The sequence below is a fragment of the Tachyglossus aculeatus genome, chromosome 3 (genome assembly GCF_015852505.1).
Source record: "Tachyglossus aculeatus isolate mTacAcu1 chromosome 3, mTacAcu1.pri, whole genome shotgun sequence".
NCBI classification, from domain to species: domain Eukaryota; kingdom Metazoa; phylum Chordata; class Mammalia; order Monotremata; family Tachyglossidae; genus Tachyglossus; species Tachyglossus aculeatus.
This window is the reverse complement of record NC_052068.1, coordinates 38,845,332-38,862,001: the sequence shown is the minus strand read 5'-3', so window position 1 is coordinate 38,862,001 and position 16,670 is coordinate 38,845,332. Positions and strand designations below refer to the sequence as shown.

General features: G+C 43.3%; 1 protein-coding gene across 1 annotated transcript in view; it reads left to right on the top strand.

Annotated features, from left to right (window-relative positions):
• Positions 1 to 16,670, top strand: part of PTEN (phosphatase and tensin homolog) — an 80,288-nt gene that overhangs the window by 24,743 nt on the left and 38,875 nt on the right. The window lies entirely within an intron of this gene.

Here is a 16,670-nt window from a genome sequence, read left to right as displayed (position 1 = left end):
ACTTAATTTCAGGTGTGCAGTTTTCCAACATTCCCCGAAGAGGTGCAGGGGGGGAAATCTGGTCTACTAGATGAATTTTATCTTCATGTTGGTGGTGCCTGAAGTATATTTTGGGATCAGTTTATATAGTGCAATGTAGAGAAGCAGCATGGCTTAGTAGAAAGAGCTGGGGCTTGGGAGTCAGAGGATGTAGGTTCCTAATCCCCGCTCCGCCACTTGTCTGCTGTGTGACCTTGGGCAAGCCACTTAACTTCTCTGTGCCTCAGTTGCCTGATCTGTAAAATGGGGATTGAGACTGTAAGTCCCACGTGGGACAACCTGATTACCTTGTATCCACCCCAGCACTTAGAACAGTGCTTGGCACATAGTAAGCGCTTAACATATGCCATCATTATTAGTAGTACTCCAAAGGACATCATCTCAATTTGGAGTTGATGTCATGTACTTAAAAAGTTTTATGAATTGTTCATGTTTTCAGAAAAGAGGCTTTACAAGTATTAGGTGTGAAAGGCCGTGTAGACCATAGGATGAATGTTCTTTTCAGTGAGCTGTTAAAACTGGCGTCAGATGTCCTATGGTTATGGAGTCCTGCCTCTCTGAGGAGACCGCAGACTAGTGAAGTGTCCCTCAGGTGAGTCTTTAATGAAGTGTTACAAACAAGTCATCTGTGTGATTTTGGTGGAGGATTCCCCTTTCTAGACTGTCATCCTGTTGTTGGGTAGGGACCGTCTCTTTATGTTGCCGATTTGTACTTCCCAAGCGCTTAGTACAGTGCTCTGCATACAGTAAGTGCTCAATGAATACGATTGAATGAATGAATAATTTATTTAACCCATGAGGCACTGTCGCTCTTTTTTTTTTTAAGGCAACTGATCTTAACACCTGTTTTTATACCTATGCAACTTGGATAATTTTAAATTAGAAGTGAATTGGTGAATCTTTTAAACACCAATTATGTAACTTCTAGGGGATGGGGGAGTTGCACCACCAAAATGCTAGGATAAAGTTTGGGGAATTATTACGTTAGAGTAGCAGCATGATCGGATGACTACTGAGTGGCGTGTTTTGTGGAGATGCTTGAAAAAGTAGAAACCGTAATATGCTGGTCATTGTGGCAGAGTTATGGCAATGTAAATCAGTGCATAGTGAGATTGGCGGGTAGATAAATTCCCATTATCTTTTGGCATTAGAGTAGAAGATTCTGGGTTGTACTCTTTGAGTTAGCTTGAAAGCCCCTTTCTCCACCCCAACTGCATGTGTTTTCCATCCATATCTGAGGTAGAGTTAGAGTTCTTTCCCACTTTATGCTCAGTGAACTAAATTTATTTCAGGACCATTCTGAATACATTTTAGAAAATGCTTAGCCTTATATCTCGAGGTGAATGTGGCAGTTTGCTAGTTTGAAAAATGTCTTACACCTAGGACCTTCCATTAAGTTTTGAATTCATTCATTCAGTCATATTTGTTGAGCGCTGTGCAGAGCACTTGGGAGAGTATAATACAACAATAAACAGACATGCTCCCTACCCACAGCAAGCTTATAGTCTAGAGTGGGGGAGGCAGACATCAATGCAAATAAAGAAATTACAATGTACAGTAGTGCTGTGGGGCTAAGGGGGGGGAAGTATAAAGAGGGCAAGTCAGGGTGACGCAGAAGGAAGTGGAAGAGGAAAGGAGGGGAATAATTACATGGACAAAACTTTTAGGAACTTGAAATGATGTTCTTGTTCCAGTTAATTTTTCCTCTCCTCTGATGGAGGCTGGGTCTTCTGAGTCGGTTGCCCCACTGTGCACTCTTTGTGGGCTGAGACCGTGATACATCATAATTCCCAAGTACATTGCAGCCCCATCAAGGGAGTGCTTAATAAACTATACGGCTAAGGAAAGAATAGGTTCCAGATGGTTGGGTTCAAGATTGTGCTGTTCTTTCCTCTTTTGGGCAAAAACTTCAAGTAGGGTTTTTTTTGTTGTGGTGGAGGTGGTTCCGGGTGGGGGGTGGATTTACCTGTGGAGTGTAAACTTAGATATTTTTGTCCTCATTTGTTTCCTTCATTAATGTGTTTCGTGGAACAGAGCTATTCATCTTAGCCTGTGCACAGTCAGCTGGGGCCTAGGGACTGTTATGGAAATTTCTACTTCTAAGCGGTCTGGTTTTGCTGTTGGGAGGTGCTTGAAAAATACATTGCAAATATCAAGTTTTAGTGCGTGCATATAGTAGCCAGCAGGAGCATAAAGGGAAATTGTGGATTGGCAGTGCCAACCTTCACATGACTTAATTTTAATTTTAGAGATTCAGTTTTAAGCTGACTCTTTTAGATATGAGGGCTTTTTAGGCTTTTGAGTGTTCAATCTCAGGTATTGAAAAACATTAGTTAGAGCTCTGAATTGGTTCTTTGCAAATAGTACCAAATGAAAGAACTCTAAGAATGGTTTCCTATACGAAACAGTGCAAAGTTGCATTAATGTGTTCTGAAGATGCAAAGTAAAATGCACTTTGTAACAGTTAGCACCTTATCTAACCTGTATGATCAGCTAGTAGTATGCATGTTTGCCAGTAATAGAAGATTTGTTGATTTGCCAGCCACCCAAATACAGATACATCTAATTTACCTGCCAGATTTAAGGAATTTCAGTGTGTGTTTTTTTTCAACACCAACACTGTAATTGGTCCAGTAGATAGTGCTGCTCTGGGAATCGGGGCACCTGGGTTCTAATCCTGGCTCTGCCTGCAACTGACAAACTTGGTCAAAGACCACATGTGCCCTTTGCAATACGTTGCCCCTTTGCCTACCTGTTTGTTTGTTGTTCCCTGGGAATCAGCAGAAAGACGGCTGACTGGCAGGAAAGTGAGAGTACACGAGTGGTACTGAACAAGCTTCTACTAATAATAACAGCACTTGTGGAGTTTAAGAGCTTACTATGCACCAAGCACTAAATGCTGGGGTAGCTACAAAAACATCAGGCCGGGCACAGACCCTGCCCCACGTAGGGATCACAGTCTAAGTAGGAGAAAACAGGTATTGAATCTCCGTTTTATAGGTGAGGACATTGAAGCCCAGAGAAATGAAGTGACTTGCCCAAAGCCACTCAGCTGGCAAGAAGCAAAGCTGGCGTTAGAGCCCAGGTGCTCTGACTCCCAAGCCCAGGCTTTTCCTCTAGGCCTCGCCGCTTCTCGTGCACAATAATCAGTTCTTCTCAGGTTCTAGGGCTAGAACTCATCTTTCACTCCTAATGAGAGGCTCCATTACTTGCAGCATCTGACTGTGCTCAAAGAGCCACCTGATTGCTGCATGCCAGGAAATAGATCCATGTAGCCTCCCAGCAAACTGTGACAATCGTACAATATTTGTGATTTGCTTTTGGATCATGATGTACCGTGGTCTCGGCATGTATGCTGCTCCCTGGGCATGCGAAGCCAAATCAGAGCTTTAAAATGAAGCACTATGGGGAAACTGGTGACATAATCCAATAGCACTATTGTGGAAAGGCAACAAAAGCATTATAAAGAGGGATTGGCGTAATTGCACGGTAATAGAATCCAAAGGTAGAGGCTGCAGCTACTGGCCTGTCTATAGAAGCAGGATGAAATAAAGCTCCTGATGAGTTGCCTTGTCTTAAAGAATCAGGGTGTGAATCCAAGTGGTCTTTACCTGAATTCAGACTGTATTTTCTGCCTAATTCCCCCTTTCTGGATTAGATAAAAACAACACTCCCCACCTCTGAAATATGATCTGATAATTCTGGGTGCATCACTGTAGAATATTTCCTGCGGGTTTGATTTTAAATGAAAACCCAATCGCATTTGAGTGCTTTCTCTGTGCAGAGCACTGTACAATAAACACCCTTGGGAGAGTACAGTATAACAGAGTTGGTAGACACGTTCTTTGCTCACAGTGAGTTTCCAGTCTGGGAGGGGAGACAGACACTAATATAAATAATTTCCAGATATGTACAGTAGTGTGTGGGCCTGACAGAGGGGTGAACAAAGGGAGCAAATCTAGGTGCAAGGGTGACACAGAAGGGAGTGGGAGAAGAGGAAAATGAGGGCTTAGTGTTGACTGTAAACTTGTGGGCAGGGAATGTCTGTTACCCACCCAAGTGGCTAATACAGTGCTCTCTGCACACAGTAAGTGCTTAATAAATATGACCGATTGACTGATGGAAGGCCTCTTGGAGGAGATATGCCTTCAATAAGCTTTTGAAGATGGGGAGAGTGATTGCCTGTCAGATATGAAAAGGGAGGGAGCTCCAGGCCAGAAGCAGGACGTGGGCGAAAGGTCAGCAGTAAAATAGATGAGATTGACGTTCATGGAGTGGGTTTGGCCTTAGAGGAGCAAAGTGTGTGGGATAGGAGGGGGCGAGGTGATCGACTGCTTTAAAGCCAATGGCAATGAGTTTCTGTCCGACGCGGAGGCGAATGGACCGCCACTGGAGGTTCTTGAGGGGAAGGGAAATGGGGCTGAGCGTTTTTGTAGAAAAATGATCCAGGCAGCAGAGTGAAGTATGAGCTGGAGTGGGGAGAGACGAGAGGCAGGGAGGTCAGCAAGGAGGCTGATAGCGTAATCAAGGCGGGATAGGACAGTCATAATAATAATTATGATACTTGATAAGCACTTACTATGGGGCAGGCACAGGTTAGTCAGGTTGGACACAGTTCCTGTCCCACATAGGGCTCACACAATCCTCATTTCATTCAATCGTATTTATTGAGCGCTTACTGTGTGCAGAGCACTGTACTAAGCACTTGGGAAGTCCAAGTTGGCAACATTTTACAGATGAGGTAACTGAGGCCCAGAGAAGTGAAGTGCCGTGTGGCAGAGCCTTCTGAATCCCAGGCCTGTGCTCTGTCCATTAAGCCACGCTGCTTCTCCAGTAATAATTGTGGTATTTAAGCACTTAACTATGTGCCAGGCGTCGTACTAAGCTCTGGGGTGGATGTAAGCAAATCGGGTGGACACAGTCCTTGTCCCATATGGGACTCCATTTTACAGGTGAGGGAACTGAGGCCCAGAGAAGTGAAATGACTTGCCCAAGGCCTCACAGCAGACAAGTGGTGGAGCTGTGATTCGAACCCATGTCCTTCAGCCCCCCAGGCCCGGGTTGTATACACTACAATCGTATTTATTGAGTGCTTACTGTGTACAGAGCACTGTACTAAGCGCTTGGGAAGTACATGTTGGCCACATATAGAGACGGTCCCTACCCAGCAACGGGCTCACAGTCTAGAAGGGGGAGACAGACAACAGAACAAAACATATTAACAAAATAAAATAATTAGAATAGTAAATATGTACAAGTAAAATAAATAGAGTAATAAATCTGTACAAACATATATACAGGTGCTGTGGGGAGGGGAAGGAGGTAGGGCGGGCTGCTGCTTGTTCTAACGTGGTGACAGTTTGGATGGAGAGGAAAGGGTAGATTTTTGTGACCTTGTGAAGGTTGAAGCGACAGAATTTAGCGACAGATTGAATAAATACGTGGGTTGAATGAGAGAGATGAGTCGAGGATAACATAAAGGTAACGAGCTTGTGAGCCTGGAAGGATGGTGGACATGCCAGGTTTTTAATTGTATGACTTTAGGGTCCTTTAGGAAGAGGGATCTTTGGTAAAATGCTATGATGTTCGTTAGTGGTTTGATGAGGAAAACCTATAATATTCAGAAACTAAATATGTGTTTATACATATGTGTATATGAACAGCATGGTGTAGTGGCTAGAGCAAGGGCCTGGGATTCAGAAGGTCATGGGTTCTAATTCCGGCTCCGCCACGTGCCTGCTGTGTGATCTTGGGCAAGTCACTTCACTTCTCTGTGTCTCAGTTCCCTCATCTGGAAAATGGGGATTAAGACTGAGAGCCCCACCTGGGACAACCCAATTATCTTGTATCCACCCCAGCGCTTAGAACAGTGTTTGGCACAGAGTAAGCGCTTAACAAATACCATTATTCTTATTATGTTTATGTGAAAATGTAGTTTTCCCTTCATAAGTATTCCATAGGCTTGCTAACCTAACTTACCTCCTGTCTCCTCGGTCGCTTCCTTGCTTTTATATTATCATCAACCCCTTACTTAGTAGTTGACAAATCCCTTCTCTAACGTACACCCTCTTGAACACTGAAGTCGCATTCTTGCAGAACCCCTTGTTAAGGAAAACTGGTGTTGCAGTTCTCACCATGTCTCCTCCCACAATAGACATGCACACACGCCCACAAATAATTTCTTCTGACACCGCGGCAAACTGTAATCCCAACAGGTTCGTGATGTCTGAACATTCCCTAATTCCTTAACAATGTCAGCCAAAACTTGCTTTGAAAACACATTATGGCAAACCCCAGTGGAAAAGATCCTATTTTTGCACAAGGAAATATTATTCATGGGATGACTTGAAAGTTGAAAAGAGTGAGCCTGCAGATTCTTTCTTGTACTGCCTTGGGAAATATGTATTTTAAACTCATTTCTCATCACTGAATCTGAGTGATCTTTCAATCAGTGGTGTTCATGCAGCACTTACTGTTTTCAGAGCACCATACCAAATGCTTGGGAAAGTACAGTATATTAGTTGGATGTGATCCCTTCATACCAGGAGCTTACAGTTTAGGAGGGAGAGATAGGTATTAGTAGAGTAGAAAGTACTGGGGTGAGTGTCAAAGTGTTGAAGAGAAGGCCTTTTCTAAAACAAGCTGCTTTGATTTTTAATTTTTAAAAATTAAAACATATCAAGTCTTATTACTTTAACAAGTTATTAAAAAGAAAGCCAAGAGAACTGAGTGCAATAAAGTCATCATCCTATTTGGAGTAATTATAATGATAATTGTGTGGTATCTGTTAAGTGCTTACTATATGAGAAGCAGCGTGACTTAGTGGAAAGAGCACGGACTTGGGAGTCAGAGGTTGTCAGAGATCTGCCACTTGTCAGCTGTGTGACTTTGGGCAAGTCACCTAACTTCTCTGTGCCTCAGTTACCTCATCTGTAAAATGGGGATTAAGACACTGAGCCCCATGTGGGACAACCTGATGACCTTGTATCTACCCCAGTGCTTGGAACAGTGCTTAGCACATAGTAAGTGTTTAATAAATACCATTATTATTATTATTATATATCAGGTTCTGTACTAAGCACTGGGCAAGATGGAGACAATGAATGAGAGAAAATATGAAATAAATGAATATGATTTTGAGTAAGTGAATATTATTTCATTTTTTCATTGAACCTCGGGTAGTGGTCTGGGAAAAAGTAAGTTTGTAAGGAAAATTGCCTTTTGAGTAAAGGGGAGGGATTGAAACAACCTTTCAAATGTGTATTTGCTACCTTGCTAAACCAAAGGAGGGGTTTAGCTTCTATTATTCATTCAGTCAGTCAGTCATATTTATTGAGCGCCTACTGTGTGCAGAGCACTGTACTAAGCACTTGGGAAGTACAAGTCGGCAACGTATAGAGATGGTCCCTACCCAACAACGGGCACACAGTCTAGAAGGGGGAGACAGACAACAAAACAAAACATTAACCACTGTGTAGTAGAGGGTTTAGCACAGCTGACTTAGTGTGACTCTGTCTTTACACCTCTTGCTATGAGTTCTTAAACTCTAAGGAAAATTGGGCAGAATAGGAGTCTTGAGCTAGAAAGAAATGATGGAAAGGGTTTTTTGTTGTTTCTCTCCCACCCTGCCACAGCTGGATTTGAAGCAGGAGAGGATAGGAAAAATGGTAGTCAAGGAACTAAATAACCAGAGTTTTGAAATAAGCATTATCCAGAAGCAAGCTGTGAGCGGGAAAGGGTTAAATCAAAGAGATTATGAAGAAAACACCAACTTATAGTTAGTGAAATTTTTATGAATTTGGGTTTTTTTTTTTTTAGCATTCAGAGCGAACTGGAAGACTGGTGTCCAAAGATTGTGGACTCTAGAAAAAGGAAGATAAGATTATTTTGTTTTAATGAAGTTCTGCCCTGCCCGGCACGCCTACCAGGTTTTGTGGATGTTTCCAGACAAGCGCTGTCCTGGGAGCTGTCCACTGTGCTAAATAATTGGGCGTGGGGCACTAAAGGGGGTTCATTGGGTGGTGCTTCCCCAGCTGCCCAGAGCAGGTGTTTCATTCTTGAGGTCTTGTGATATCAAGTTGCTCGGGTATTGGCCGCTCCTACTTCAGCGAAGCTGGAGCTTCCGAACAATTTAGCAGCTCTGATTAACTTTTCATTTGGCTGGATGAGACGGTGTCCTCCGCAGGTCTTCACTTTCTCGAATAAAATCAGCCCAGATTCACGAGGCCTGTTTTTTCATCCTTCGAGTCAGTAGTCTGAGATTTGTCCGGTTTTGACCCTGAATTATCAGTGGGGTTTTCATTCAGTTTAATTCAGGAATTTTTCATCTTCACAAAGCTCCACAAATTGTTACCCGAGCCCTTAGGGTGATGTAGAGAAAAAATAATGCATTTGACAAAAAACTCAATTGAACAGGGAACTGGATTCCTGCAAATTTGGAGAACATATCGCCTCTGGAAGACAGAAATATTCTAAATCTGCATGGAATAAATAGAATGCCACCTTAAATTTACATGTCTTTATTACCTGCTTTCTTTGTCCTTTATTTTCACTAGATCCCTCAGATGGGGAGTAGCAGGTAATTATCCCCATTTTCCAGATGGCAAATGGCAGGTATTTATTATCTCCACCATACAGATGGAAAATGACTCTAAGTGACTTTTGAAAGTCACAGACTGACACAATGGTATAACTTCGTATGGAACCAAGGGCCCCTGAGTGTCACGAGGTTAGGCCAGCTAAAAAGCAAAATTAGTTTTTATAATAAAATGTTCTAATTCAGATTTAATTGTTGCCTATGTAAAAGGGGAAAGTTGTCTGGTAAAATTAACCCAAGTTACTGATGCTCATTTTATGTTTTTAAAAAAGTACTCCATGTAAATGTTTGTTTGCATAGAAACACTAGGGTCTCCCTCATTGGCACAGTGTTTGTGCAAATAATAATAATAATAATGGTGTTTAAGTACTTATTATGTGCTAGGCACTGTACTAAGAAGCAGATCAAGTTGGACACAGTCCTTGTCCCACATGGGGCTCAAGGTCTCAATCCCCCGTTTACAGATGAGGGAACCAAGGCATAGAGAAGTGAAGTGATTTGACCAAGGTCACGCAGCAGACAAGTTGTGGAGCCGGGATTAGAACCCATGACCTCCTGATTCCTAGGCCCATGCTCTGTCCATGCTGCTTCTCTGTGGATAGCAGAGAGAGGGAAGCCATAGGAATTGATCCCAGGGCCAAGCACTGAATCCAGGAGAGAGCCCAAACCTGAACCCCGAGACAAGGAACGAGCCCTAAATCGCCGAGCCTGGTTCTGCTCCTGGCTGTGAATGGAGTCCAAAGGATACACAAAACTGAAAGCACCCAGCCTTTACATTTGGTGCTTTTGTAAGTGTGTTTACCCACAGAGGAGTTTGGAGTTTTACCGATGTGACATTATTGCATCTCTACATCAATATCTTTCTGACACGGGGTCCAGACCATTTCTGGTCGGGGTGCACAGTCACCCCGGCCGAAACTGGGGAACAGTGAGGATGTCTGTAGCTTTGTGTGGGGTATCAGAACTCACAGACCTGGGCTCAATCGGGAGGGGAGGTCCAGGAAGCCAGGTGAAGAACTTGTTTTGGCAGTACTTGGGAAGGAAGATAAGGAAGAAGGGGAAGCAAGTGGGAGAGTACCCAGAAAATCAAGCCCTTATTTCATGAGTCTCAACTAATGTAGGTGAGGTAGCCGTATCAGTCAACCAGTGGTATTTATTCAGTGCTTATTGTGTGCTGAGCACTGTCACTGAGTGAGAGCACTGAGCTCTTGACAGAGTACAGTAGAGTTAGTAGAAATGAGCCTGCCCTGAACGAGCATCCAATCTAATGGGGGGTGGGGGAGCGGGTGGAAGGTAGACATTAGAAGATAAACTACGGGGGTTGGGAAGCAATTGAGTAAAGACATATGTAGGAATGCGTTGGGTTGGGGGTAGGGGGAATGTCGGACTGGCTGATTAGCCAAATAATTAGGAGTTATAAACTCAAGAGCAGAGGTGACACAGGGAGGCTAAATAAGATGGACATATGGGAGATTAGTCAGGCTGCCTGGAGGAGTTGTAATATTAATAGGCCTTTGAAGATGGGAGAGTAATAGTCTGTCAGGTGTAAAGGTTGAGGGAGGTTATGAGCTAGTGGAGAGATAAAGCAAGGCAGTGAGGAGTACCTAAGTGTCTGGCCTGGGCTGTATTAGTAACAATAATTTTGCTATTTAGTAATAATGATGGCATTTTATTAAGCGCTTACTATGTGCAAGGCACTGTTCGAAGCGCTGGGGAGGGTACAGGGTGATCAAGTTGTCCCACGGGGGGCTCACAGTCTTAATCCCCATTTTATAGATGAGGTAACTGAGGCCCAGAGAAGTTGTGACTTGCCCAAAGTCACCCAGCTGACAATTGGCAGAGCAGGGATTTGAACCCATGACCTCTGACTCCAAAGCCCGTGCTCTTTCCACTGAGCCATGTAAGCACTTGCTCTGTGCCAAGCACCGTACTAAGTGCTGGGGTAGATAAAAAAATGATCGCGTCCCAAATATAGGGGTCACAGTCTAAGTAGGGAGGAGAGCAGGTATTGAATCCCCATTTTTCAGATAAGGGAACTGAGGCACAGACCTCCTCAGCGCCACCTCGTAACCTCCCCAGGGCTTAGAACAGTGCTTTGCACATACTAAGTGCTTAATAAATGCTGCCATTATTATTATTATTATTATTGTTACATGACTTTCTCAAGGGCACCCAGCAGGCAAGTGGCAGAGTGCTCTGCACACAGTAAGCGCTCAATAAATACGATTGAATGAATGAATGAGTACTACCCAGGGCCTCATGACTCCCAGCCTGTGCCCTTTCCACTATAGTACATGCTATTTCTCTAGTAGGACAAGAGAGAGGAATGATAATGGGGGAGAGAACTGAGTGCCTGGAAGTTGGTGGTCAGGAATTTCCACTTGATGTGGAGCTGGATAGCTATATGCATTCTAGAATGATAGGATTAAGTGCTTCCTTTGTGCCAAAGCATTATTCCAAGGGCTGGAGTAGGTATAGGATCATCAGCTCAGCTATCTCCAATTCACACTTGATTGTAAACTCATTTAGGGCAGGGATTCTGTATATGTACTCTGTTGTACTTTCCCAAGTGCTTAGTGCAGTGCTCTGCACACAGGTAAGCTCCGGATAACTACCATTGATTGGCTCACAATCTGAGGGAAGAACAGATATCTTATTGCCATTTTACTGATGAGGAAACTAAGGTCCAGATTGGTTAAGTGACTGCCTAAAGTCAGTAACTGCTCAACAAGCAAATCCATTGAGAATGGATGGTAGAGGGAAAAAGGGTTATATTTAGGCTCCTCTTCCCCCACTACTGTCATTGTTTTCTAATGCCATCTCCTACATCTTGTTGACATTCCAAGAGTACTCCTTTTGTCTTTTCTGAGTGTGTTCATTAATAGTTACCAAGTTAGAAAAGAGAGTCAAGATGGTGAAACAGGAACTGTTATTTAGCTTTTAATTTGGAGAAGGGCACTTCGCCCAAGAGTTTGTGTTCTCACTTCTCTAACGGGAATAAATAGAATTTTATCACTTGTATCTTCGCATTTGGCTCAGGTGTTTTCCGGATATCTGTAAAACCAGTCATTGTTTTTTAAATCCCAAATTTGAAAATAGTAATGGTCAATTGGGCAATACTAGAAAGTTGAGCGTTCGTGAGGAAGAATCTGGAATATGCCCGATCGCTAGATCTGCTATTTTTATTGCTTGCATAATTAGAGGTTAATAATTGCTGGGAATGTTGGCTGTGAAAGTAAACAAATTCATGATGGTGCAAATTGATTTTAAAAGTACAGTTGGCAGTGAAAAATTTTCATCTTTTGAAAGAAGTAGTGGAAAGAAAGTAAATCTCAGGAGTTTTGTTGGCTACTGAAGTAATAGGCAACCCTTTGTAAGGATTAACAAGAAAACAAAAGTATAGATATTTATAAGGGAGCATTGCACTGGAAGCTTAGGGCCTGTTTATTAGCATAAAGAAGTACAACTTTGTCACACCATATTTATTTACATAATATAATAATGATGGCATTTATAATATCATATAGGAAACATGATCTGCCACCTTTTAGAGTTTATGAGCCACTCAAGACACGTTAGTAGTCTTCCAAAACTTCATGATTTTCCTTCCTTTAAAATGGAAGCTCCTTTGCACTAATACTGATACTAACCATAACGATTATGGTATTTGTTAAGTACTTACTATGTGCCAGGCAGTGTTCTAAGTGCCGGGGCAGATACAAGGTAATCAGGTTGTCCCATGTGGGGCTCACAGTCGTAATCCCTATTTTATAGATGAGGTAACTGAGGCACAGAGAAGTTAAGTGACTTGCCCATGGTTACACAGCAGACAATAATAATAATAATAATAATGATGGTATTTAAGTGCTTACTATGTGTGAAGCACTGTTCTAAGCACTGGGGGGGCTACAAGGTGAACACGTTGTCCCATGTGGGGCTCACGGTCTTAATCCCCATTTTACAGATGAGGGAACTGAGGCACAGAGAGGTTAAATGGCTTGCCCAAGGACACACAGCAAGTAGTGGAGCCGGGATTAGAACCCACATCCTCTGACTCCCAAGCCCGTGCTCTTTCCACTAAGCCACGCTGCTCCTTAGGCCCTTGCTCTGTCCACTACACCAGAATCAACTGGAGTTTGTATTCACAGTGCATTTTCAAGTTATTGAAAAACAGTTGGCTGATAGTTAGGTTTATTGACTTCTTGGAACTCAAAACAGGAAGCAAAGGATCTAGGTTTTCCCATATGCTGTAGCCCCCATGCTCCAGCATCATCTCTTCAGCTTCTCCCTAGGGTACAGTCCTATAGCAGGCACAGGGGGCCCCAATACACCCCTTGAAAAGCAGCTTGACCTAGTGGAAAAAGCACTGGGCTGGGAGACTGAGAACCTCGCTTCCAATCCCGGGTCTGCAACTGGTCTGCAGTGTGACTTTGGGCAAGTCACTTCTCTGTGCCTCAGTTTCCTCACTTGTAAAATGGTGATTCAGTCCACTTCCCTCTCGGTTACACTGTTGACCCCATGTGGAACAGGGACTGTCTGGCCTCATAATCTTGGCTCTCCCTCAGCTCTTAGTATATAGTGTCTAGCACATAGTAAGCATTTTACAAGTACCATAAAAAATGAAATTATACAGCCCCGCCCAGTCTCCGTGGTAGAAGCCTGATCTGCGGCGCAACGTAAATCTGCCTATAAATCCAATTTCAAGAAAGAGTTGGGAATGTGGAGTGGGCCACACAGATTGTGTTGACCTGGAAAACTCAAGGATAATATTACTTGAAGGTGGCAGCCTTAAGCTAAGCTCTAAAGGAGAGGAGGGATGAGATGAGGGATAACTTGGTAGGATTTATAGATAAAGATGAGAAGTGGTATTGGTCTAGTGGATAGAACATGGGCCTGAGTTCCAATCCAGCTCTGCCACTTATCTACTGTGTGACTAGGTAGGAGGGGCCTGCAAGCAGGAAATCAGCACCATGCTTACTCACCTAATTGCCTCCTCCCTATCACACTTTTTGTGGCGGAGAAAAAAAAGGCGATTTTTCTAAGCGGTGATAGCGTTGCGTGCCAGAGTAAGTAGAAGAAAAGGGCCAGTACACGAAAAAGGTGCAGATACAGGCTTGGTCTGGGGAGAGAGTATCTTCTCTATAATGTGCTCCTGTATCTGGAGAAGAAGAGAGCAGAGCATGGTCTTCACTGAAACCAGAGAACTGGATAGAAAGAGAAAGGGTCATGTAGAGGTTGATTCACTGAGTGTCTATTAAGAAAGTGTGACTTGGGAGAGTGCAGTAAAAGTAAGACGAAGTCACAAGTGCCCTCTTACCTTTCTCTTTTGGTTCCTCCTTTTTTCTTTATTTTTCCCCCCTCCCGTTCCCCTAGTTGCTGGACTCAATTCTTGCATGCTTACACATAATGGCCCCACTCCTTTGGGGTTGCCAAAAAAAAAACTGGTATATTTGGAATTTGATAATAGACTAGACTAAGTTTATTGTGAGCAGGAACTTGTCCACCAACTCTGTTTTATTGTACTCTTCCAAGCACTTAATACAGTGCTCTGCACACAGTAAATGCTCAGTAAATACCATTGTTTGATTAGACCACAGTTAGAAGCCAATATTTGATTAAGAATGTGCTGGGGAAAGCCCTGAGTAGTAGACAGACAGTTGAAACAGTGAGCATAAAAGGTGATTGTCGCTACTGTGAAGCGGTGTGGCCAAATGGATAGAGCACAGAGCTGGCATTCAGGAGATCGGCCGTTTAATCTTGGCCCAGCCGCTCACCTACTGTGTGACCTTGGGCAAATCACTTAATGTCTCTGTGCCTCAGTTTCTTCACCTGTCATTGAGACTGTGAGCCCTGTTTGGGGCAGGGACTCTGTCCAATGTGATTATCCTGTATCTTCTCAAATGCTTAGCACAGTGCTTGGCATACAGTAAGCATAATAATTATGGTATTTGCTAAGCGCTTAGTATGTGTCAAGCACTGTTCTAAGCATTGGGGTAAAGTACAGTGCTCTGCACACAGTAAGCGCCCAATAAATACGATTGAATGAATGAATGAATCAGGTTGTCCCACATGGGGCTCACGGTCTTAATCCCTATTTTGCAGTTGAGGTAACCGAGTCACAGAGAAGTTAAGTGGCTTGCCCAAGGTCACACAGCAGACAAGTGGTGGGGCCACGATTAGAAGGCGGATCTCCTGACTGCCAGTTCTGTGCTCTTTCCACGGAACCACACTGCTTTAAAGCCATTATTATTGTTTAGATTATTTTGGGGATTAGAAAAAAATAGATCTAGTCTCTCGCTTCTGAGCCCCCTCTCACATCCTGCCTCTGGCCTGAACTCCCACCCCCTTCATATCCGACAGTCCATACTCTTCTCCCATTCAAAGCCTTATTAAAATCACATCTCCTCCAAGAAGCCCTCCCTTATCTCTCATTTCTCCTATTCCCTCTTCCTTCTTCATCATCTTTGCCCTTGGCTTAGTACCTTTTGTTCACCTTCAGCCCCATAGCTGTACACATCCATAATTAATTTTAATGTCCATCTCCCCTTCTAGACTTCAAGTTCCCTGTGAGAAGAGACTGTGGTTAGGGACTCTGGCATGTTGTACACTCCCAACTGCTTAGTACAGTGACAAATGGGCCTCAGGGTTCAAAAGATTTTATTAATGAGTGAGCAGATAACTTAGACTTCATTGCAGAGGAGCTACCCTTCCTAATCAATTGTCATGAGCTTATTGGTTTTTTTTTTAAATGGTCTTGAAACATTTACTATATGCCAGTCACTGTAGTAAGTGCTGGGGATGGGAAGCAGCGTGGCTGGGAAGCAGTGTGGCTCAGTGGAAAGAGCACGGGCTTTGGAGTCAGACGCCATGGGTTCGAACCCCAGCTCTGCCAATTGTCAGCTGTGTGACTTTAGGCAAGCCACTTAACTTCTCTGTGCCGCAGTTCCCTCATCTGTAAAATGGGGATGAAGACTGTGAGCCCCCCGTGGGACAACCTGATCACCTTGTAACCTCCCCAGCACTTAGAACAGTGCTTTGCACATAGTAAGCACTTAATAAATGCCATTATTATTATTATTATTATACAAGCTAATCAGGTTGGACACAGTCCATGTCCCACATAGGGCTCACAGTTGTAATCCCCATTTTACCGATTGAGGAAACTGAGACTCAAGAGAAGTGAAGTGACTTGCCCACGGTCACACAGCAGATGTGGCGTAGCTGGGATTAGAACCCAGGTCTTCCGATTCCCAGTGACATCCTTTTAGACTGTGAGCCCACTGTTGGGTAGGGACTGTCTCTATATGTTGCCAACTTATACTTCCCAAGCGCTTAGTACAGTGCTCTGCACACAGTAAGCGCTCAATAAATACGATTGATGATTGATGATGATCCTCTTTCCACTAGGCCACTGGCTGCTTATCGTGATAACAGCTTTCTCTCCTGGGCTCCGCCTGTTTGCTCCATGTTTAGAGGCAAATTAACTCAACTGTCCCTCAATTCAACCGTATCTGAAATAGTAATTTGAAAATTTATCAATCCCAAAGGAAAATTGAGGAGATTAAGGGTAGAATATTTGGCATGTACTGATTTTTATGGGTGAGAAATTGCATTTATTGATTCACTGGTTCCTTTCCTGTGACCACCAGTATAAGTTCCAGGTATAGCTGAATGTGCTTGGTAAAAATATGTGCCTAGGTTGAATATGCAGTGCTGTAGTGAAACAGCAACAACAAAAAAACCACATGGATCTATTCTTATTTTAACACATTAACGTAACCACCAAATTCTTCTAGGTTCTTTAGGAATATTATGACTGATAACTAGAGCTTGTTTTTGCTTGAGCTTTCCAGGATTTTAGCAGCTCGTGTTTTTTTTTTTTTCCCCCAGTATGAACAGCATGTCCTGCCATGGCTAATTTAATTTCTTCTGGCTGATGTGCATACACACATTGTTGGTGCTGAGTGTAAACATTTATGTAGTACTTCTTATTGAACACTGCCAGGTGACACATTAAGTGCAATTATGGTAATTT